This window comes from Lytechinus variegatus, chromosome 7, assembly GCF_018143015.1.
Source record: "Lytechinus variegatus isolate NC3 chromosome 7, Lvar_3.0, whole genome shotgun sequence".
NCBI classification, from domain to species: Eukaryota; Metazoa; Echinodermata; class Echinoidea; order Temnopleuroida; family Toxopneustidae; genus Lytechinus; species Lytechinus variegatus.
Window position 1 is genome coordinate 35,099,791 of NC_054746.1, and position 24,211 is coordinate 35,124,001.

The 24,211-nt window shown below is 36.0% G+C and overlaps 1 long non-coding RNA gene across 2 annotated transcripts in view; it reads left to right on the forward strand.

Annotated features, from left to right (window-relative positions):
- LOC121419112 overlaps window positions 1-24,211 on the forward strand; it is a 33,094-nt gene that overhangs the window by 805 nt on the left and 8,078 nt on the right. Inside the window, exons 2-3 of one of the 2 annotated variants that reach the window (XR_005970554.1) lie at window positions 8,903-9,300; window positions 18,698-18,878. This is a non-coding gene — a long non-coding RNA (uncharacterized LOC121419112). The remainder of the gene's footprint in view (window positions 1-8,902; window positions 9,301-18,697; window positions 18,879-24,211) is intronic. The other variant, XR_005970553.1, reaches the window with a different exon arrangement.

The following is a 24,211-nucleotide window of genomic DNA, read 5'->3' on the forward strand; positions in this document are numbered from 1 at the left end:
AATATTAAAAAATGAATAAAAACTCACCGATTTCTCTTCCTTGAACCTTGTCCAACTGCCTCCATTTACGTCTATGGTGTTCGACAGTGACAAACCGAAAAAGAAAAGAGATCTCACGAAACCATAGAGGCTCATCAACCCGTTTGGACCACTGACCGTCGAGGTTACGACGGAACTTTGCTCGTAATACATTCTGGTAGGGAAGTCTTGATAGCCTCAATCAAGACAAATTTGCAATTTTGTTTTGTATCGATACGAAGTCAAAATCGTTTAATTTCCCTAGGATATGTTTTCATTGATTTAAAATCCAATCCAAACCTAAAGGATTTTCATTAATAAATAAAGTTAAAAATCTCTCACCACGAAGGCCTGGCAGCTCCAAATTTTCAAGGGGGAGGGAAGTTTTAAGTTAATTTAATTGATTTCAGATCCAAACGGATTACAATGATCCAATGAAATACAAAAATGTAGAAAAATTATCACACAAAATGGATGCTCTGTTAGTGGCTTTCGAGGGGGTGGGCACGAGCCTGATGTGCTCCCCCGATCCTGGATAAATGAAATAAACTCATTAAAACTATTTGGAACGTAATTATGTTTTGTTTTATCACTTTGTATTGAGTTCCTTGCCCTTTCATTTTTGTATGTACAGCTAGACTGCCTATTCACACTGAAAGCCAAGCAGTTTATTGATGGAATATATTTAGACAACTGATTCATAGCAGACTTCTCTTTCAATATAGATAGGAGGTTCAATTAAGTTAAGCATCTTGGGTTGAACTGGAGGAAGAACTTCAATAATCATTACAGAGTGAAATCCAAATCTAACTATAAAATGGAAAAATGTATTAGAACACTGTGTATTCAGTAAGCAGTCAAGAGGCAATTATTGTGATGTAGAAATGTTATGATTACATGTATTGGGTCAGAAATAAATATGTAAGTACATGTACCTTACAATGTACATTAGACTGCGGTTGTTTGTACTTTTTTAAATTAAAGGTTGCTCAATCATATATAAGTATGGCAGGATGTCGAAAAGAAGTGAGAGTGAGAGAAGGGGGGGGGGGTGATAAAATGAGTGAGACAGTCTGTAAACTCATTAATTTTTACCAATGCTTGTTTATTACGATCACACTACATTAGTACTGGGGTATTTTGTTAATCACACAGAAATAAAGTTTAACATATGAATTGGCGAACATAATACTAAATATAGTTCATTTATATTTGTAAATGAATTTTAGAGACATTAATTTTGTTGAATGTGTGTAGCAAAGAAAGAAAATGCCAGTGTTACCAATGTTCCGAAGAAAATCTGATCAAATTTGCCCTTAAATAAAAGGGTTAATAGCAAATCTATTAAGAAATTTTTAATTTTGGGTTTTGGAACTTAGCACTGAGTTGATTATCAGACTCAACCAAACAACTTCATCACATGTTGGAATTAAGATTTACTGCGGCATTAATCATTCAATATAAATATTATGTCTTACGTCAAAATACTAACCATGCACTGAACTGTGTGCAACAGAGCACTGGCACAGCTTGGCCTTGGAGCATTGAGTGGCAGGTAGCTGAATCTGTTAAAATACAGGATTAAATATAAAGGATGTTTTAATGAAACTGGGCAGAAACATTAGATCTAGACCCCCCAGCATATAGGCGCCGGAAGTGGGGGGGGGGGGCTGGGCAGTCGCCCCCCAAAACAAAAAAGTGGGGGGCAAAACACATTTTCGCCCCCCCAAAAAAAAAAGTAGTAGTAATAGTATCATTGTTATTATTATTAAAAGTAGTAGTTGTAATAGTGTAAATATAAAGTGTTCAAACTCTTACTTTACCTCACAGTTTTTCATGTTTAATAGAAAGAATTGTATTTTGTTAATCACACAGAAATAAAGTTTTACATATGAATTGGCAAACATAACGTTTAAATATAGTTGATTTATTTATAAATGAATTTTAGAGACATTAATTTTATTGAATGTGTGTAGCAAAAAAAGAAAAAATGCCAGTGTTGCCAATTTGCAGAAGAAAATCTGATCAAATTTGCCTTTAAAGGGGAACAAAACCTTTGGAACAAATAGGCTTGTGTAGAAACAGAAAAATCAAAGAATAAGAATAAAGAAAGTTTGAGAAAAATCGGACAAATAATGAGAAAGTTATGAGCATTTAGATATTGCAACCACTAATGCTATGGAGATCCTCCCATTGGCAATGCGACAAGGATGTGTGATGTCACTGATGAACAACTTTCCTTTTGGTGGACTATAAAATACCCTCAAAATGTCTCTTTTTTATTTTTCTTACGATGATCCAAACTCTTTATCCATTATGTATTCTTAAAAAATATGTATTACATGCCCTCATGTAGAAAGAACACATGATCTATGGATAGATGTGATAAAAGAGGCAATTCAAGTGAAATATATACTAAAGTAATGGGAAGAGTTGTTCATCAGTGACATCACACATCCTTGTCACATTGCCAATGGGAGGATCTCCATAGCATTAGTGATTGCAATATTTAAATGCTCATAACTTTCTCATTTATTGTCCGATTTTTCTCAAACTTTTGTTGATCTGTTTCTTTGATTTTTCTGTTTTCACACAAGCTATCTTGTTCCAATGGTTTCATTCTCCTTTAAATAAAAGGGTTAATAGGAAATCTATTTTAGACAATTTTAATTTTGGGTTTTGGAACTCAGCACTGAGTTGATTATCTGACTCAACCAAACAACTTTATCATTATGTTGGAATTTAGATTTACTGAGGCATCATGCAATCATTCAATATAAATATTACATTTTACCTCAAAATACTAACCATGCACTGAACTGTGTACAACAGAGCACTGGCACAGTTTGATTTTGGAGCGTTGAGTAGCAGGTATATATAGCTGAATCTGTTAAAATACAGGATTAAATATAAAGGATGTTTTAATGAAACTGGGTAGGTAGGTCATTGGATTGACCTAATTATCAAAAAAAGGTTAAACCTCAAAGATTCATCATGAAGGTTTTATCTCCCGATTTCACTGATGTTGACATAGATTCTAGGCCTACAAATAATATTCTCACTTCATTCTCACCTGATCAGCAAGCAGGTGACAGTGAAGTGAGAATATTGTTTGTATGTCAAAGAAATCGGGAGATAAAACCTTTGTGATGAAGTTTTGCAACATGTACCGTCGCAAGAAATACACATCGCTTGTGAGTTGTGTTACGCGTTTGCGATTACTGCTGCTGCATAGAGTACAAGTGCAAGTGACGCGTGTAGCGCGCGGTATCCTCAGCGGGGCATGCATGCTTTGTATTTCGCTGACCCGAGAGAGGTAAAAGGGACTGGGAACTTCGAAGCTATACTCAGGGCTGCGAAAAGGAATGCCAAAAAGTTACGAATTGTAAAAAAACTTTAAATAATGCGACCAAAATACCACAAACAACCCCCCTCATGACAATCTGTGAACAATTTAACCATGTTTAGAAAAAATTCCAGCTCCATTGAGTGGAAAACCACGGAGAAAAGCTGCTTCAAACAAACGGAAGGACACACAAGATTAGCCAAATTATAGTTAGGATTGTAAACGAGAACAATTTAGAAATAAAAGTGCGTACAATTACCAATTTTCGTCAGTGTCTGGGTGGGGATTTCGGTATACAGAGAAATGCTTTCAGATAATATATTATGAAGATGTAAATTTCGCTCACATTTCGTCCTCGAATTGCATGTTGATTAGACTGAGATCCGCTTAAGAGCTAGCAAAATGGGGCTTGAAATGTCCCGTTTTCTTGTTAATATGAAGAAATTTATTCTGCTCTTGATTCGAGTTTTCATTATTTTGTTTTAATGAGATACGATATTTTCATGCAAGAAAAAATAGTCAGCAATATGCGCTTGGATAAATGCCCCAGAAGTTGTGCCCCCCCCGCCCCCTATGACAAAAATCATGTCAATCATGTTCAATGAATGTTGACCATGCTGAGGTGTCTGACTCAATAGGGGTCAATTTTTGGAATTGCCCCGATTGTGTCAAGTCATACATTTGAATTGTTAATCTGGTTATACTGAACAAAAAAGTGTACACAATCATATACTCTTGACCTCCCGTTAAAAAGTTATGACCGGAAATAACAAAAGGTCAACGAACTTTTGGTACAGAAAATTACACTGAAGGTGTTAAAAAAGATATTTTCCTTTTTTTTAATTTTTTTCGTTGTTGTTGCATGTTTGTACTTTTTTATTTTTTATTTTAACAAGTTCATCTTCAGAGGTCCTTATGCAGAAGATATTAGGGTCGAGACAAAGTCAGGAAAAGGTCAAAAGGTCAACATGTAGCTAAAATACACTAAAAGCGGCTAGAATCATAGAAGTCTCATTTTTCGTGGGTTCTTTATTTTGAAAAGTCTGTATCTAAGACGTTAAATATATTTAGGTGCTTATTTAGGAACAAAATAGATTAACGGAGATAGATGTCGAATGCATTCAGTGTGGTATCATGTTATTGCAGGAATACCTTGAAACAACTTGACAAACCCTTATGCCCTTTAAAACTTATTATCTTCATGATGTGATAAGTGCAACCAGCTTTTTCCGAATTTATTTTTTCAGGAATTTAATTTAAGTTAAGTTCATGCTTTGTACAGAATATTTCAATCAACAGAAATTATTGTTATGTAGAAGGGTATAAGTGTAATACTATGTTAACAGAATAAACATCGATTGACCAGTGCTCCCATCTCCTAAGAAAGATGCCTAACATTTTATTTTCATTTGGATTAACTTAAGAATAAGATTTGAGGTTTGGATTGAGGATGATATGATAAGTTGGGCTCCAATTGCTCCTTGATTAATTCTATTGTGTGATGGTTATATTATTTCTGTCAAAGAGGCAACATCGTGCAGGCATGCTCATTGTAGTCATGGGTGTCCGTTATGCAGATGTGATATATTCTGACCATTACTTGATCTCTGGAGCCAAGAAGGACTACACATTTCTGGTGCTGTGCTGTTCTGAGCTAATCATCGAGGCCCTTTTTTGCATATTGTAAAGTGAAATTTATGGATTTCGGGCATACTTTTATTTAATTATCATGTATCTTTCAGTAAAAAAATCAAAGTTTTCACGTACCGCTGCGGTATGGCCGTGGTTTACTTCAGCGACATTTGTGATTATTTTTTCTGGCAACATCCAGGCAGTTCACCAAGTTTGAAAAAAACGATAAAAGAACAATCATCATCTATTCATATCACTATCTTGAGAACAGGTATTAAGTTTATATTCATGTTGTATGCTCTGAAAAAAAAAATTGATAAACACTTGAGCCATGTTAATGACAGCACAATCAGAAGTATTGTGTAGTCCTTTTTGGCTCCAGAGATCGAGTAATGGTCGTCAGAATATATCACATCAGCATAATGGATACTAACGATGACAATGAGCATGCCAGCATGATGTTGCCTTTCTGTCAGAAATAATACAACTGTCACCCATTTCAATTAATCAAGGAACAATTGGAGTCCAACTTATCATATCATCCTCAATCCTTAACCTCATTATCTTATTCATAAGTTAAGTCAAATAAGATGTTCTTTCTTAGGAGTTGGGAGCACTGATCAATTGATGTGTTTATTGGCATACACGTATACCCCAATACATTACAACATTTGGTGTTGATTAGAATATTCTGTACAAAGCAAATGGATGAAATGTTTCTTTACATATCAAAGACTGGTAAATTGGAAATGAATTTAACTTGAATTGAATTCCTAAATAAAGAAACTCGGAAAGAGCTTGTTGCACTTATAACATCATGAAGATGATTTGAGTTGTATAGGTTTTGTCAAGTCGTTCCAAGGTATTCCTGCAATAAACCATGATACCACACTAAACTATTCGACGTCTATCACCGTTTTTCTATTTTGTTCCTAAATGAGCATATTTAACCCCCTTTTTATCTAATGGATAATGTCTTCTTAGAGACTTTTCAAAATGAAGAACCTACTTCTAAGATTCAAACCGCTTTTAGTGTATTTTGGCGAACAATGAAAGCTTGTTGACCTTTTGACCTTTCCCTGACCTTGTCTTGACCCTTGATATCTTCTGGATAACGACCTCTGAAGATGAACTTATTGAAATAAAAAATAAAAAAGTACACACATGCAAAAAAGAAAATATTAGCTTTTTTTAACTCCTTCAGTGTAATTTGCCATATACAATGTAACGAAAGTTTGTTGACCTTTGACATTTCCAGTCATAACTTTTTTAACGGGAGGTCAAGAGTATGTAGTTGTGTACACTTTTTTGTTCAGTATAACCAGGCAAACAATTTGATGTGTGATTCGATAAAATCAGGCAATTTCAAAAATTGGCCCCTATTGACCCCATTTTGACCCCTCACATGGTCAAGATGACCATTAGAAATTTGTCACCAAGTTGAAAGTTGTTCCTTGTGATGTCACCAATCACATAAAAGTGAAAAATCTGACTTAGCCAATTTTTCGAAGGAGATGACATATGCTGCCTGACTAGAACTACATGTTTCATGAAATTTACACATAAGGGTAATGAAGTATTGCTGAACATCCTGCCCGAGTTTCAGGTCACCTGACCAAGGTCAAAGGTCATTTAGGGTCAATGAACTTTTGTCATATTGGGGGTATTTGTTGAATTACCATAACTTACAAAGTTTATGGATCTAGTTTATAAAACTTGGACATAGGGTAATCAATTATCACAACCTCCTGTGCGAGTTTCAGGTCACATGATCAAGGTCGAAGGTCATTTAAGGTGGACAAACTTTGGCCATGTTGTAGGTAATTGTTGAATTGCCATCATAACTTTGAAAGTTTGTAGTCCATTCAATATAGGGTTTGACCCACCAGGCCACCACTAATTGCAACACGGGATATTCCACTGCAATGCTTTCCAGAACCCCCCCCCCCCCTTAACAACATACTCAGAGTCCCCAAAAATCCAAGCAGTGGAAATTTATGAAATTCGCATATCATGCAAATTAGCCATAAAAAGTTAGAAAAATTTGGAAAATAGTCCAAAAATACAAATTAAGTGTCCAAAACAATTTAATTTGAGCGAAAATTCATGATACAGATCTGTATTCGATGTTTTTAATCAAAAGTGCAAACAAATCTACCTCATTTGCATATTATGGAAAAAATGTCAAGATATTGTGATTTTTCTCACATTGACTGCTTGAAAATTTCATTAATGTTGAAATTTACATGCTGCTGTCACTAAGGACGTTGAATACATTTATATTAAGCTTAGTGTCTGTAGTGTAATTTGCATATTATGCAAATAAGTATCTAACATGTTAGAAATATTCAAGAAAACACACTGGTGATATATTCCTCAAAAAATGCAAGTAGATTATCTATTGAAATTGGAATATGGCAATGCCTTACAGGAAGTTAACACCATATTAAAGTCCTAAAATAGACAAGCATCAAAATCACAAAATTTGCATTTTATGCAAATTAGCCATGATAAGTTGCAAATACCGGTAAGGAAAATAATCCAAAAATTGGAAATCAAGTGCAGAAAACAATATAAATTAAATGGAATCTCAGCTCATGATAAGCTTTACAAATTAATTTTTTCTTTAAATAAAAAACAAATGTCATCAAATACCATCCAAAATTGATTAAACAGTGTGTACTCATTCCAGGATTTGTTTGCCACATTGTGTTACTGTGGTATACTATGAGGGTATACAGAGGAATAAACCTTTCAGTAATTATGGTACGACTAAGGATGTTCTTCTAGAGGAATGCTGACTTTTATAGTGTCATGCAGATGTACTTTGGACAAAAATACTACTCTCTGTACTTAAATCTAACAATTCGAGCATGAGAGATTGAATTGTCAATCAAGAGGACTTTGACAAGGCCCAAACCGTTACTCATTTCTTATTCCGACACAAGTTGCCTCAATGAGACACTGGACATAAGTTGTGTCGGAAGAAGAGTTTTATAGGAAGGCTTGTGCATGTTAGAGCTCCAAAAGCATCAGTAAGGTAAAGCTCAGAATTGCTGAAGTGCACTAAAGAGGACCATAAAAGGGTTTAAAGACAAGCCTAGCTATAATACATAATTTGTTGACTGGATTGACAATGATCCAGGCTGCAACAGTTAGCATGTTGGGAGCCCTTAATATCAAGTGCTATGACTACATTGGAATAGCTTTATTAAAAGGGAGGCAATATAGTTTTTGTCTTAGTATTTACCACTGATCATCGTGATGATGATGCTAGCTGCTCTACAAGTCATGGGACCCTGTGGACATTTAATTTGTAATCTTGGGATTATTTTCCTTATTTTCTTAATTTCCTTAATATGCAAATTAATGTTGAGGAATTTTAGTTGAATTCTTATGCTTAGTGATAGTAGCATGTAAATGCCAACATCAATGAAATGTTTTCAAGCAGTCTATATGAGAAAAATCACAATATCTTGACATTTTTTTTTCCATAAAAGGATGCTTATTTGAATAATATGCAAATGAGGTAGATTTTTTTGCACTTCTGATTAAAAACATTGAATTTACTTATTTATCATGAACTATCATTCATATTAAATTGCCTTGGTTACTTAATTTGTAATCTTTGGACTATTTCCCTTCTTTTTCTAACTTATGGCTAAAGGGGTAATCTAATGTCATTGCTCATCTTGCACAAGTCGTAGGTCCCTTGATCAAGGTCAAATGTCATCTACATGTAGTAGCATATGATTGGAGTTTTTTTGTGAATAATTATTTCAGTCATTTTCAAAGTAGCACTTCTGCTATATATCGCGTAATGCAGGCGAGACCGCCAGAGGTGCTCCTTTTGTTTAATCAAACTGATAATGACTTTCTTTGTTTCTTTTATCCATATTCAATCAGAAACTTATACATACTTGACGGCTGAGTGGAAGAACAAACGATCGACAGTAATGGCTCATCGGCATGGACAAATCATCAGTATCAGACAATATACATCACTACCTGATCACCTGAGTACCGTTTTAGTTAAACAGTTCGAGAGAATAATTTAGAATAAAGAATATATACTACATTGGAGAGTACATGCATTGAGATGCCTCATGGACTGTAAAGGCTCTTTACATTGGACAGTCAGGACTTCAGACATTCTCTTGCATCCTGAAAACCAAGTTTATCAGTGAACTTGTTCAGGATACGACTATCCCACCAACACTACGAAAGTCTCACTAGACAGTCCTTGAACGAGAAGAGGGATTGTATTCTAGATCGAATGGCGTATACGTTAGATAATTATAAAGGTATTTCACTGCAGATTTTTTATTAATAGAATCTTTACTCGTCTAACAAAGAGAAGGTTTTAGTATTAGCCCCTCCTGAAACCTATCATTTCATTTCCTATTGAACACTTGTCATAAAATCTTTAATGTTTTCTTATATGCGATACTCTTAGATGTCCTATCTTTGTAGACATGGATGGGGATTGCCAAGCAAGTGCAGTGCACAAAGCTGATAGTGATGTCAATTTGCCTCATACAATTTTAATCGATGTTCCAAACATCTTTTTGTTCAACTTAGTTAAAGAAATCAAGGGATTTATCAACGATGCGAATGTCCACAAATGTTATGCTTCCATACTCCATCGGTATAATATCCCAGAAGATCAGGTGGATTTTGGTAATATTTATCCCTTTACATGTAAACTAATGTACATATGGAGACAGTGGAAACATATCAAAGGTGGTTCTGGGCGTGATAAATATAGAAAGAAATGTAACATCACAACTTACTCACTGAAAATCCATTTCAAGTCTGGCAGTCAGTTTCGGATAAGGAAAATTGATGAAAATTATAGTCCTACAACAACCAAAAACAGTCCAGTACACACAACTGATGATGATGGTGATCTGTGTCACTCAATTGTAATCGATGTTCCAAACATCTTTTTGTTCAACTTGGTTAGAGAAATCAAGGGATTTATCAACGATGCGAATGTCCACAAATGTTTTGCTTCCATACTCCGTCGGTATCATATCCCAGAAGATCAGGTGGATTTTGGTAATGTTTATCCATTAACATGTAAACTAATGTGCATATGGAGACAGTGGAAACGTATCAAAGGTGGTTCTGGGCGTGATAAATATAGAAAGAAATGTAACATCACAACTTATTCACTGAAAATCTATTTTAAGTCTGGCTTTCTGATAAGGAGAATTGCAAAAAATTAAGGCAACCGAAAAAAAAACCATAATCCGATGCCCAGTACCATAGGGAGTTTAATCCCAGTATATGTTTCAATTCCAGAGATAAATTCGTTCAACTTGCAAAATCGTGTTCATAAAACATATTCAAAGTAGGCCTATACTAACTCATTAATCTGTATTTTAAAATGCGTGTATAGCATTGTCTCGTGAGGGGGAGGGGGGCGCAGGGGGAAAGCCACATTTCCTTCAGAAAGGCTAAACTCTAACAGATAAAAGCCAGGTTGGAGTGGGAGAGATTAAACAATTATATACATGTTTTTTATGCCCCCGCAGACGAAGTCCGGAGGGGGATTAAGTGTTGCACCTGTCCGTCTGTCCCTCACCTGGTTTCCGCAAAATATCTCGAAAAATATTTGATGGATTTAAAAAAAAATGGTTGTGTAGGTAGATATGACACCAAAATGCAGGCTAAGTCCGAATTCAGAGTCCGCAGGTCAAAGGTAACAGCTCATTAAATATGCGAGTGGGTTTCCACGCAATAACTCAAAAAATATTTGATGGATTTTAACAATTGTTGGTGTGTAGGTAGACGACACCAAAATACAGGCAAAGTTTGAATTCAGAGGTCACAGCTCATTATGTATGTAAATTGGTTCAAAGGTCTAAATTTGTTCATTATATATACATATTTGTTTCTGGACGATATTATCAATTATATTGAATGAATTTCTGATCGCGTGAAGAGGGGGCATCTGTATCCTTTGGACACGCCAAATTTCTAGTTTTTGTCTCACTTGCATAGCAGAGTGAGACTATAGGTGCCGCTTTTCCGACGGTGGCGGCTGCGGCGTCAACATCAAATCTTAACCTAAGGTTAAAGGGGAATCCAACCCAAATTAAAACTTGTTTTTGTAAGGAAAAGAAAAATCAGACAAGGTGATAGGTGAAAGTTTGAACAATATTGGACAAACAAAAAGAAAGTTATGAATTTTTAAAAGTTGTAAATATTGGTAATCACTATACCTATGGAGACTTCGAATTAGCAGCATGTGTGATGTCATGGTGTTGTAAGGCAAGGACTGCTCTTCCATGTACTCCAATACATATTATGGCTAAAATGTCATTTTTCCCAAAAGTTTTATTTCAAATTATATTTTTCTTTCATGAGGACATAAAACAATATACTACCTGGATTATATTTAGATTACTGCCCAAGGGGAATTGGTACCAAGGAGAAAACCACAAATCCCTGATAATAAAGTACATGGCCTATGGGAAAGTTGTCCTTGCCCCTTATCATAATTTACTTACCCAGTTGCCAATTTGAAATCTACATAGTATTAGTGATCTCAATTTTAAAGCAGCTATAACTTTCTTATTGCTTGTCCGATTTCTTTCAAACTTTCACCATTCTGTTTAATTTATTTTTCTCCTTCCCGGTACAACATTTTATGGCCAACGCTGGATTCCCCTTTAAGTTTTTGAAATGACATAACTTAGAAAGTATATGGACCTAGTTCATGAAACTTGGCCATTAGTTTAATCAAGTATTACTGAACATCCTATTAGAGTTTCATTTCACATGACCAAGGTCAAAGGTCATTTAGCGTCAATGAACTTTGGCCGATTTGGGGGTATCTGTTGCATTACAATCAAAACTTTAAAAGTTTTTGGATCAGATTCATGAAACTTTGACATAATGGTAATCAAGTATTACTGAACATCCTGTGCAAGTTTCAGGTCACATGATCAAGGTTAAAGGTCATGTGAGGTCAATGAAATTTGACCACATTGGGGGTATTTGTTGAATTACCATCATAACTTTGAAAGTATATTGGTCTAGTTCATAAAAGGTGGAAATAAGAGTAACCAAGTATCACTGAACATCTTGTGCGAGTTATAGTAGTTTTCAAAGTCAGCACTGCTGCTATGTTGAATCGCGTGATGCAGGTGAGATGGCCAGAGGCATTCCACTTGTTTTTGTAATTCATTAGACCTAACCTGACAATGCAAGCGTGAAGCGCGAATTCGATATTTAAATATATATATATATATATATACATATATATATGCACTGATCTGAAAAGGGCAATTTAATTTTAAGTATGTTTATTTATTGTACTCATTAATATGATGATTTATCTCCCTATGCGAATTCCTCGAGATACTGAAAAAGGACAGGACTTTTCATAAAAATTCATTAGAATCACGATATGTACTTTGCAAGCCCAAAACCCGAGGTCAATATTAATTTTATTTTAATTTTTTTTAATACTGACGGAAAAAAAAAAAAGGACTGTAGATAATGTATAAGAATTCACGAACATTGGTGGTAATCATTCGTCTGCTGTCTGTGCAAACCCTTCACTCTAGAGTTAAGGGTCTGATTGTGCAGCCTACTCATGCCTTGTGTACTGAAGGCCCTCTCGCCTGCATTGAACAGCAAGTTTTGTATGTGCTAGTTTTTGCGTGGAGACACACTTGCTGATCAAAATTTCAATCAGGATCTGTCTGCAGACTAGGTAGTCATTGCCCTGCGAAGCGGCGGGCACCCCAACATTTCGCTTGGGGTGCTGCGTGTAAGTGCAGCACCCCCTGGAAATCTGGTAGATATGCCATGGCACACAAATGTAACCAAAATGAACATTTTTAGGAAAATCCTTTTTTTTGGGTCAAATTTCTCGGGACCGAAGCCACCTCCATTCTGTAGTGAACCCCTTTTTTATGCTTGTCAAATTTACTTCAGCACCCCCGAAAAAAAGTTCCAAGCGCCCTGGTGGTACCAGTACATATATGCGAACTAAACACGATTAAAGAGAGAGCTCATAGGTTTATCTCAAGGTTTCTTACCTTAATGTAACATTTAAAAATGTCTGTCATATACTCAAAACAGTGGTGAAAATTTCTACATTGATGACCCCTCGCCACCATGGACACAAAAGAATGACATACAACAACAAAAGAGATCCCAGATTGCATGGCAGAAATGGCAGTTGCAGTAGGTTCGAGTTTTTGAAATGTCATAACTGAGAAAGTATATGGACCTAGTCCATAAAACTTGGACATAAGGGTGATCAGATTATTGGAAATTCTGCCTGAGTTTCAGGTCACATGGCCAAGGTCAAAGGTCATTTAGGGGCAATGAACTTTAGCCATGTATTTGTTAATTAGCATCATAACTGAATTTTTTGTGATCTGGTTCATGAAACTTGGACATCAGAGTAATCAAGTACGTGTATCACTGAACATGCGTCCTTTGCAAGTTTCAGGTAACATGACCAAGGTCAAAGTTCATTTAGGGTCAATGAACTTAGGGAAATTTTAAATGTTATAACTCTGAAAGTATATGGATCTAGTTCATGAAACTTGGACTTAACTGTTATCAAGCATCGATAAACATCCTGTGTGAGTTTCAGGTCACATGACCAATGAACTTTTGCCGTGTTGGGGTTGTTGAATTGCCATCATAACTTTGAAAGTTTATGGATGTAGTTCATGAAATGTGGACTTAAGTATCACTGATCATTTTGCACAAGTCTTTGGTCACACGATCAAGATCAATTCCTTTAGGTTCAACCAAATAGGTCCATGGTTCAACGAACATATAGTTTTGTATCATCCCCGGGGGCCACTTCCATTGACGAGTGGATACCATGCGCGACCATGGAGTCTCGAAAAGCACCCTATAAACACCCGGGAGGGGCCACTTACATTGACGAGTGGATACTATGCGCGACCAAAAAAACACGTAAAAAGGATGTCTTTTTCACGATAGGGCACGTTACGTACGTAACGTGATAAGGGTGTCAAAAACACAAAAAATAATGAAAAAAGGGTATCTATTTCGCTAGGAAAATTACGTGTGTAGGGTCGAATTTGCGGGGATGATAAAACAAAATTAAAATGTTTTATAAAAGGATGTCCTTTTGCCCCAACACTTCGTGTTTAGAGTCCACAATTTGCGTGAGGTGTAGAAGGTGGGGTCGTACTAAACCGAATAAGGTAAAGCCGACGACCGAAGGACCCGTTACAATAAAACATTCCTGTACTTGTTTAGGGGTTCATTTGCCAAGAGAATCGTTTTGTTTCCAATACTTGTTAAGGGTAGGGTTTCACATGCCAATACTTTTTAAGGGGTGCATTTTCAGAATATGTAATTTGGCGTACTCACCTGACAAGCGTGAAGTATGGTCAAAATAATTCTCCGAATAGTTAAAACAGAAATCAAGCACTTACCACGATTATATGGATGAAGGTCTAACGAGTGACAGTTTCCTGACATCTGGGCACAAACTGGAACCTCAAAAAAACGAAAAGTTCTCTCCTACCCCCGTCTCGATCGGCCATTTTTGTTATGAATCGTAACAAAATGGACGATCGAGACTGGGGTAGAAGGAGTTCCCTGGGTTACCTAAACACGTATTTTCCATATTCTGAAAATGCCCCCCTTAACAAGTATTGGCGTCTCAAACCCTACCCTTAACAAGTATTGAAAACAAAACGATTCTCTTGGCAAGTAATCCCTGAAATGAACCCCTAAATAAATACAGCGATATATTGTCACGTACGCGGTCCGTCGGTCGTCGGTCTTACCTTTACACACCATATGTTTTCGTACGGCCCCACCTTCCACAACTCGCGCAAATCGGACTCTAAACACGTAGTGTTGGGGCAAAAAGGACATTCTTTATCAAACATTTTAATTTTGTATTATCATCCCCGAAAATTTGACCCTAAACACGTAGCTTTCCTAGCAAAATAGATACCCTTTTTTCATTATTTTGGTGTTTTTGATACCCTTATCACGTTACGTACGTAACGTGCCCTATCGTGAAAAAGATATACTTTTTACGTGTTTTTTTTTTTTTTGGGGGGGGGTCGCGCATGGTATCCACTCGTCAATGTAAGTGCCTTCCCTCCCCGGGATTTCTCTCAAACTGCGATTCCAATGAAATCCTTGAACAACATTCTGTTTTCTATATGAGGAGCCAGGCGCGCGTAAGAAATTCTTGATTGGTGAGGAGGCGCAAATTGAGCCTCATTTATTATTAAAGGTTCATTTATTGTGGCATTTTGGGCGTACAGTACACAGAGCTATTGCTGGGATTGGCATGGTTGGAGAGTTAAAGATGTTTTGTAAAGAATCTTGAATTCGGGGCGCTTTTGCGTCTTTTTTAGTGCACATTTTTTTTGTGAAAAAAAAGTCACTTAACATAAAAAAAATCGATTGTTGAATAAGAAAGTTATGACATTTTTATCGATTTTCACAAAACAGTAACATGCACATCTTGATCGGTATGCAAAAGAATCAAGGACTTATTAGGCCTACATGAAATATTTTAATGTTCTCATTATAATGTGAAACTATGTTGATTCCTCCCTGGTCATAAAGAATTGACACTGTTGTAATCTATTTTGATTCGATGAATAGTGTTATCATCGTCAACCCACAACAATCATTGTTCTACATTGCGTATCAAAAAAAAGTTTACACTTTGAAAAAGCTCTGGGAATTAAAAAATATACAACATGTGGGTATTTTTTGACATATAATCTTGGGTTATGGTCTCATCTATCACATGAAAGTAAAATTTTTGACAGAATGCACTTGAGTGAGCACTGTCCATTTTTGTAAAGCTTGCAGAAATCTGTTTGTGCAGAAATGCTCATTTTCACGCTGTGTCAAGGGGAAAGGGCGAAATCAAACTTACCTTGCGAAACATTTCTCATACATTTCCCTTGCACTTTCAGTCAATTGAAATAAAACGGATACATTCAACCAATTTGTAACAATTTTCCACCCAAATTGAAATTTCAACACTTAGTAAGCACAACCTTTACCATTTTTGTGCCAGCTGGAACTGAGGACATAACTGAATCTGAAGAAAAGTTAAAATCAGACATCTCAAGCATTTTTTCACCAAGTTTTTGTCTCAACTGCGAAGCAAAGTGAGACTATAGGCGCCGCTTTTCCGACGGCGGCGGCGTCAACATCAAATCTTAACCTGAGGTTAAGTTTTTGAAATGTCATAACTTAGAAAGTATATGGACCTAGTTAATAAAACTTGGCCATAAGGTTAATCAAGTATTACTGAACATCCTATTAGAGTTTCATGTCACATGACCAAGGTCAAAGGTCATTTAGGGTCAATGAACTTAGACCATGTTGGAGGAATCAACATCAAAATCTTAACCTGAGGTTAAGTTTTTGAAATGTCATCATAACTTAGAAAATATATGGACCTAGTTCATGAAACTTGGACATAAGGTTAATCAAGTATCACTGAACATACTGCATGAGTTTCACGTCACATGACCAAGGTCAAAGGTCATTTAGGGTCAATGAACTTTGGCCGAATTGGGGATATCTGTTGATTTCCCATCATAACTTTTAAAGTTTATGGATCTGATTCATGAAACTTGGACATAATAGTAATCAAGCATCACTGAACATTTTGTGCAAGTTTCAGGTCTCATGATTAAGGTCAAAGGTCATTTAGGGTCAATGAACTTTGGCCGAATCGGGGGTATCTGTTGAATTACCATCATAACTTTGAAAGTTTATTGGTCTAGTTCATTAAACTTGGACATTAGAGTAATCAAGTATTACTGAACATCCTGTGCGTGTTTCAGGTCACATACCAAGGTCAAAGGTCAATGAACTTGGCCGAATTGGGTGTATCTGTTGAATTACCATCCTAACTTTGAAAGTTTATGGATCTGATTCATGAAACTTGTACATGAGAGTAATCAAGTATCACTGAACATCCTGTTCGAGTTTCAGGTCACATGATCAAGGTCAAAGGTCATGTAAGGTCAATGGACTTTGGCCATGTTGGGGTTTTTTGTTGAATAACCATCATATCTCTAAGTTTATTGGTCTAGTTCATAAAAAGTGGACATAAGAGTAACCATGTATCACTGAACATCTTGTGCGAGTTAGAGTAGTATTCAAAGTCAGCACTGCTGCTATATTGAACCGCGTGATGCAGGTGAGACGGCCAGAGGCATTCCACTTGTTATCATTTAAAGTGGGTTTACATTTCATGTTTTATTTAATACTTGTTTCTCCACACTTTTCCCAAGCTTGAAAATGATTAATACACTGAAAATCAAGCCTAAAATATTTCATGTAAATCACAGCTCAGTGTAAAGCAAATATCGTCACGATGGCCTCGGTGTGTGTGGGAGTGGGGTGGGGCGCAATGCACACTTTGGAGGGTTTTGGAAAAGGAAACAAGTTTAAAAAGGTTAAAGAGATCTTCAAATCAATTTTACTAGCTAAATTCAATGTGTTATGATTAAGGTCTACTTTTATTTGCATAACTATTTCAAAGTTCTGCGCAAATCATTTTTCACCAGCTTTTCAAAAGTAAGTAGTGCTCACTCAAGCAGAAATATTTTTCGACAGTTATATCGTCATGTGATTAAATGGATCTGTACCAATGTTAAAATGTGGAAAAATCTTCAGGATATTCCAAATGTATAATTTTACAGGATTTTTTCTAAGTGTAAACTTTTTTTGATACGCACTGTATAGCATAGAGGTATAGTCTACCTCCACGGTGAAAATGGAAAAAAGGGTTCTTCGACAGCATATGTTTTTGGCATTGTAAAGTCCACCACAGAAAAATATTGATTGGAATAAATAGAGAAAAATCAAACTATAACTCACACTGAAAATTTCATCAAAATCGGATGTAATTAAAGTTCCGCCTTTTTTCACAAACAGTGATATGCACACTATTCAGTGAATTAATCTTTGATTCACTTGACAATGAGAAGCAAATTAGATATATAAAATACAAAAGAAATAGTGAATGACGTTATCCGTCTCCTCATTCGCCGACCAGGGGCCCGTTGCATTAAACTTTCCCTGAGAAAACTCAGGTTGTTTTTACTGGAGTTTTTGCCCTGTGCTAAAGTCAATGGCGGAAATCAGACTAACCTAGTGTCACAGCGCAGCAGTGTGCAGTGCAAGAAATAAGAATATATAGATTTATAATATGATTATACCTTTAATAGTTTCTTTCTTGAATCATAAACTTACTTTGGGTTATGGAATACTTATCTTTCTATGTTATGGTATATATTCGGATACATTTGGATTTCATGATATTTACTTTTTAAGACCTTATTGGTGTAATACCGATAGTTATTTGTGCCATGTTTATTCAGATATACAAATAGTAGAATGGGTTATTGAATATTTATTTTCCTTGTTAGTATAGTGGAGATATATGTTTCTTGGTAGTATAGTGGATATATAATCATGTTCCTTGGTAGTATAGTGAACTTTGGTTTAGGAGTAACATCATATCCTAATACATGTTAAGTATTTCTGAGTTCAGATATAGTATATTTCCTCCATATTTTTAGTCATTGTTTACATATAGTTCTCATATTAAGATTGTTTCACTAGTAGATTATAACCATTTGTGGGTTGTCTGAATATGTAAGGCAAAATGTATATTTTTATCTGTTTTGTTTTCAGTATTTTATTTCGGATTTTGGACCGTGGGATGACGGAATAAAGTTCCACATAAGCCACACTAAAGTCTGTGAATACATTTCTTTTGGAGTGAGAGTATTTGTTAGCCGAAACTCCGTCCGTTTATCAAGGATAAAAGGCGGCAGCCACACTTCGTTTTCAGTTTTTACCAGAGTTTTCTCAGGTAAAAAGTTTTATGCAACAGGCTTCAGGGTGTGATATAACCATGGAACTGTTATGTGAAATTAATGTCATAACTTTCTTGTTTTACATCCATTTTTGATGAAATTGCTTGTTTGATTTTTCTTTTTTTATTCAATTCAACGTTTTGTTGGGATGGACTTGTCCTTTCATGTTTGTATAACAAGTACAAGATCTTGCGAAAAACAAAAGTCTGTGCCTGCAGACTAGGCAAACCTTGACCCGAATGTCATGTGGTGTAACCGCTGACCTCTTTGACGCACTCTGCTGTGCAAACGTCCACTCGAGTTAAGGGTCTGAATGTGCTGTAACTATGTAACTATGGATATCTGTTACAAACCTCCTTGCATGGTTCATTTGATTTGATTTTTATGAAAATCCCGATGTATAATGCATCAGTGAGCACACAATATTCGAAAATTATGCATATGAGAAGAAAGTTCAAGGCCTTTGGCCCCACTCTGTGCCGTATCGAATTGTTATTTTGGTGTGCACGCCTTTTGGATAGTGTTACTCTGAAGCCATGTGCGAAGTTTCATGAAATAACTGTTGGCAGAAGTAACAAAAACCGTCCATGAAACAAACCCCTTATTTTGTTAAAATTTTGACTTCCTCTCTCATAGGCTTGTGTACATTATGGGTGCATAATGTTTAAGGATAAGTAACCCCTTATTCAATATGGGGGAATTTTTTTCTAGGCTGTCTTTAGCAATGTCATTTGGCAGTAATGTTTATCAACCTATGGGCAGAATTCTGTGCAAAAATGAAATCGATTCGTTTATTTATGGATGAGTGAGCACGCATCAAAGTGAGAAAATGGGTATTTTCAATGTCACAGACTCATTTCAAAGGGTAATAAGGTGAATATTGGGGGCAAATTCGGTTTCAAATGTGACTTTAATTGCTGTTGTTTTTATCATCCATCATTTCTATCACCACACACTTACCGAACCTAACATTTTCATGGTTGAGCGAGCACATTCGAAAACTGAGGAATGAATACTCTTTATTATGCATAAATGTATTATTTTCCTTACAATTTCTCATGATCAGTTTAATTTATGGACAAATCAGTGGTGGATCCAGAATTTAAAAATGGGGGAGGGCCTATAATCGGGGGAGCCACCAACATTTTCAAATTTTAATATGACCTAACAAGTTGTAGAGGATGCTACCAAATACCCCTATGATGATACGTCACAATACAGGGGCCGCGGAACGGTTTTCAAAGTGTGGGGGAGGGGCTGAGCCAAAAGTGGGGGGGGGGGGGCTGACCATGCAAAAATCACAATCGTATGGTCATTTTCACATTTTTGTACATGATTTTGGAAATAAAGTGCCCCCCCCCCCCGCACCCCCGCTTCGTGGCCCCTGCGATATTGTGCTCACTCAACCATGAACATAGGATATCAAAATTGTGTGTGGAGTGGCTAAATGATGGATAGCAAAACAGCATAGCACCATAAAATTCACCTAAAAACAACTTTTGCCCAACTTTGTATTTGCACAATCTGACAAACGACTCTTGTGACTTTCAAAAATGGTCATTTTTAATTCAATCTTTAATTACTCATGCATGACTCAACCGATCAATCTCATTTTTCCCCAGGAGTTGCTTAATGAGTGTAGAAAACCACCTGCGAAATATCATATCTCAAAATAACTCTGTTCAAAAGTTACAGCAATTTTATTTAGGGGACTTACTTTTTTTGTTGTGTATATAACGTTCCGAGGACCCTCCTTTTTACAATAAGCCCGCTCTAAGGACCCCGTTTACGTCACATGACCAAGGTCAAAGATAATTTAGGGTCAATGAACTTTGGCCGATTTGGGGGTATCTGTTGAATTACAATCAAAACTTTAAAAGTTTTGGATCTGATTCATGAAACTTGGACATATAGTCTGGTCTGTTAGCGTCAAAAATGCCCTACTTGTGGACACGGTGGACAAAAGCATGATTTTTTCTCCAGACCTTTGTTTATGTATAAGAATTAAGAATGGGGTATGCTCCAAAAAATCTGACTGCAGGAACAGTGAAAAAATGGGTGAAAATGTCAGAATTTAGGAGTTCAGATTTGTCTGATATATAGACTAGCGCTAGTGCAAAACTCAATAGCAGTGCATTATTTTGCATTGGATTAGTTCTTGAATTCAGACCCTTTTTGAACAGATCTTCTGTTTGTCCTCGCATCTCAATCTGAATGAAGATGCTAACCAAGCCGAAGGGTGACGGTGGAGGCGGTTGAATGTTGGTGTGTGTGTACATATTTTGGTCTTGGGGTAAAGGTGTGCAAGACACATTTTTTGCATGTGTTGGAAATTGTGTTGCCATGGTAACAGTGTATTATTGCAAAAATAAGGTAAAAATCTTGCAGTTAGAACCACTTCCTCTGTTTTTAACCGATTCTCATGAAATTTGGCACACACATTGGTCTTGAGGTGAAGATGTCTAAGACATACTTTTGTGTGTCTTTCAGAAATCTTGTTGCCATGGTAACAACATATTATCTGGTGAAAATTGGGCAAAAAACCTTACAATTCAAACTGTTTCATCAGTTTTCAATCAATTTTCATGAAATTTGGCACACACATTGGTATTGAAGTAAAGATGTACAAGGCACTTTTTGTGTGTGTTTCCAAAATTGTGTTGCCATGGGAACAACATATTATATGGCAAAATTTAGGTAAAAACCTTGCAATTTGAACTACTTCATCAGTTTTTGTTGTTGTTTTGAACCAATTCTCATGAAATAATTATGACTCACACATTGGCCTTGAGGTAAAGATGTGCAAGAACCTTTTGTCAGAGAGTGCATTGCCTTGGTAACCACATTTAGCCAGAAATATGGGGAAAACTCATTGTGGATCAGTTAACTTCTCAGTTTTGAGCCTGTGCTCATAAAAGTTGACACAAATATTCATTTTGGGTAAAGATTCATATTCAGTATTAAAAGGGAATCAAGACTTGGTCATGTTTTGTGCATGGAAAAGGAGAAAAATAAGAATGGTGAAAGTTTTAAAGAAATCGGACAAGCAAAATAAAGTTATGGCTGCTTTAAAATTAAGATCCCTAAGGCTACTAGTATGTAGAATTCAAATTGGCAACTGGGTAAGTAAATTATGACAAGGGGTGGGGCCGCAAGGACAACTTTCCCATAAGACTAGTAGTTATCAGGATTTTGGTTTTCTCCTAAATCCTAATCCATTGGGGCCGTAATATAAACCTGGTAGTATGTTTTGTGTCCTCATGAAAGAAAGATGTAATTTGAAGTAAAACTTTTGAAAAAAGAAATTTTAGCTAATTAATTATTCCAGTACATGGAAGAGTGGTCCTTGCCTTCTTAAATCACTGTGACATCACATATGCGGTCAATTTGAAGTCTTCATGGGTATAGTGATTACCAATGTTTATAACTTTAATATGTTCACAACTTTGTTATGGTTTGTCCGATATTGTTCAAACTTTGACCTATAAACTTGTCTGATTTTTCATTTTCCTCTAAAAACATGTGTTTATTTGAGTTTGATTCCCCTTTATATTGTCATATAATAGCGCAGGGTATTAATCACCTTCAATAATATTTATAGGCTTTTTTGGGGGGGCGGAGAAGGTCCTTAAAAACTGACAACATAAAAATATAGAAGGTTAAAGGCCATGACCATGAGGAACTTAAACACTCTTAAAATAACACCCCTTACATTTTTTTTATTGGGGGGGGGCTTTAGAAAATTGCCACATAAAGATTAAAATGAAATTATAACGACTAGGAACTTACCCCCCCCCAAAAAAAAAAAAAAGAGAAATCCTTTACACTTCAGCATATTAATTTAAAGCCTCAAACATTCTGCTTTGAAAAAAAAAGTTTCCGGTGTCCAATTAATCAATGTTTTATTTGAAGCATGAAGCAGGGGCTGTTACAGAAATATACTGAAAAAATGAAAGAAAATATAAGACTAAAATCTATTGTGCACATAGGTATATTTTTGATATGGTATGTTACTGAGTCATGGATTTGCAAGTGAATTTCTAAAACAAGTGCAGATATTTTTGTATATATTTATATTTCTATAATAATTAGTTGCATGATTAAAGGTACACTTTAAAATATGTCAGAAAAAATATACTTAGAGAGAGACAGGAAACAGAAGGAGATGGCATGGTGAAGCTCAAAATCAAGAGTGATGTGAAAGTTAAAAAGAAAGAGTAGGAACGGAATATGAATATGAATAAAAGACTGACTAGGAGAATATAAATAAACAATGGTTAATTGGGTACTGTAAACATTTTTTTTATCAAATCAGAATGCATTAAGCTTCAAATGAATGGTCTGAACTGCAAAGGACTCTTCTTACCTTTGAAGGGGGGGGGATTTCTGCTAAAAAGTATTATCAGCCCCTATTTTTTCGGGGGGGAGTGTTAAGTTCCTAGTCATAATCCTTTAACTGTAATTTTAATGAGGTCATTTTCTAAAGACCCCACCCCCCCAAAAAAAGTAATGTCTAGCTTTAAAAATGCATTGACCCCTGAGGGACAAAGGTGTAGACTGGTTTGAGCATGGGGAAGTAGAACTAAAAGTGGTATGGGGAGGGGTGCACATCTTGGGGAGGTGGAACTAAGGTTTGGAAAATCAGCTGTTGAAAGTAGAAGGGGTACACATTTTGTTTTGCTTGCCAGTGTTGGAACTCCTCTGCTTCAGCGGAAGGTTTCATATTCACCCAGTGTACCTCCAGCCTATATGCCCTTAAGGGGATGCGTTTTTTTAAGAGTGTTTATCATTTTTATGTTTCTAATGGCCACTGCCTTTAACCTTCTTTGATGTCAGATTTAAAGGACTAATCCTGCCCCTTCCCCCAAACCCAGAAATATTAATGAAGGTGATTAATACCCCCACATTTTAATGCAAAGACATTTAGAATTTAATATGAATCTTTACCCTAAGATGAATATTTCTTCCAATTTTTATGAGCACTGACTAAAAACAGGGGAAGGAGTTTGATCCACAATAAGTTTTCCTACATTTCTGGCTATCATATGTGGCTACCCTGGTAATGCACTCTGACAAATGCAAAAAAAAAAGGTTCTTGCACATCTTTACCCCAAGGCAAATGTGTGAGCCAAATTTCACGAGAATTGGTTCAAAACTGATGAAGTAGTTCAAATTGCAAGTTTTTTACCTAAATTTTGCCATATGCTAATTTGTTACCATGACAACACAGTTTCTGAAACACACAAAAAGTGCCTAGTACATCTTTACTTCAGTACCAATGTGTGTGCCAAATTTCATGAAAATTGATTGAAAACTGATGAAACAGTTT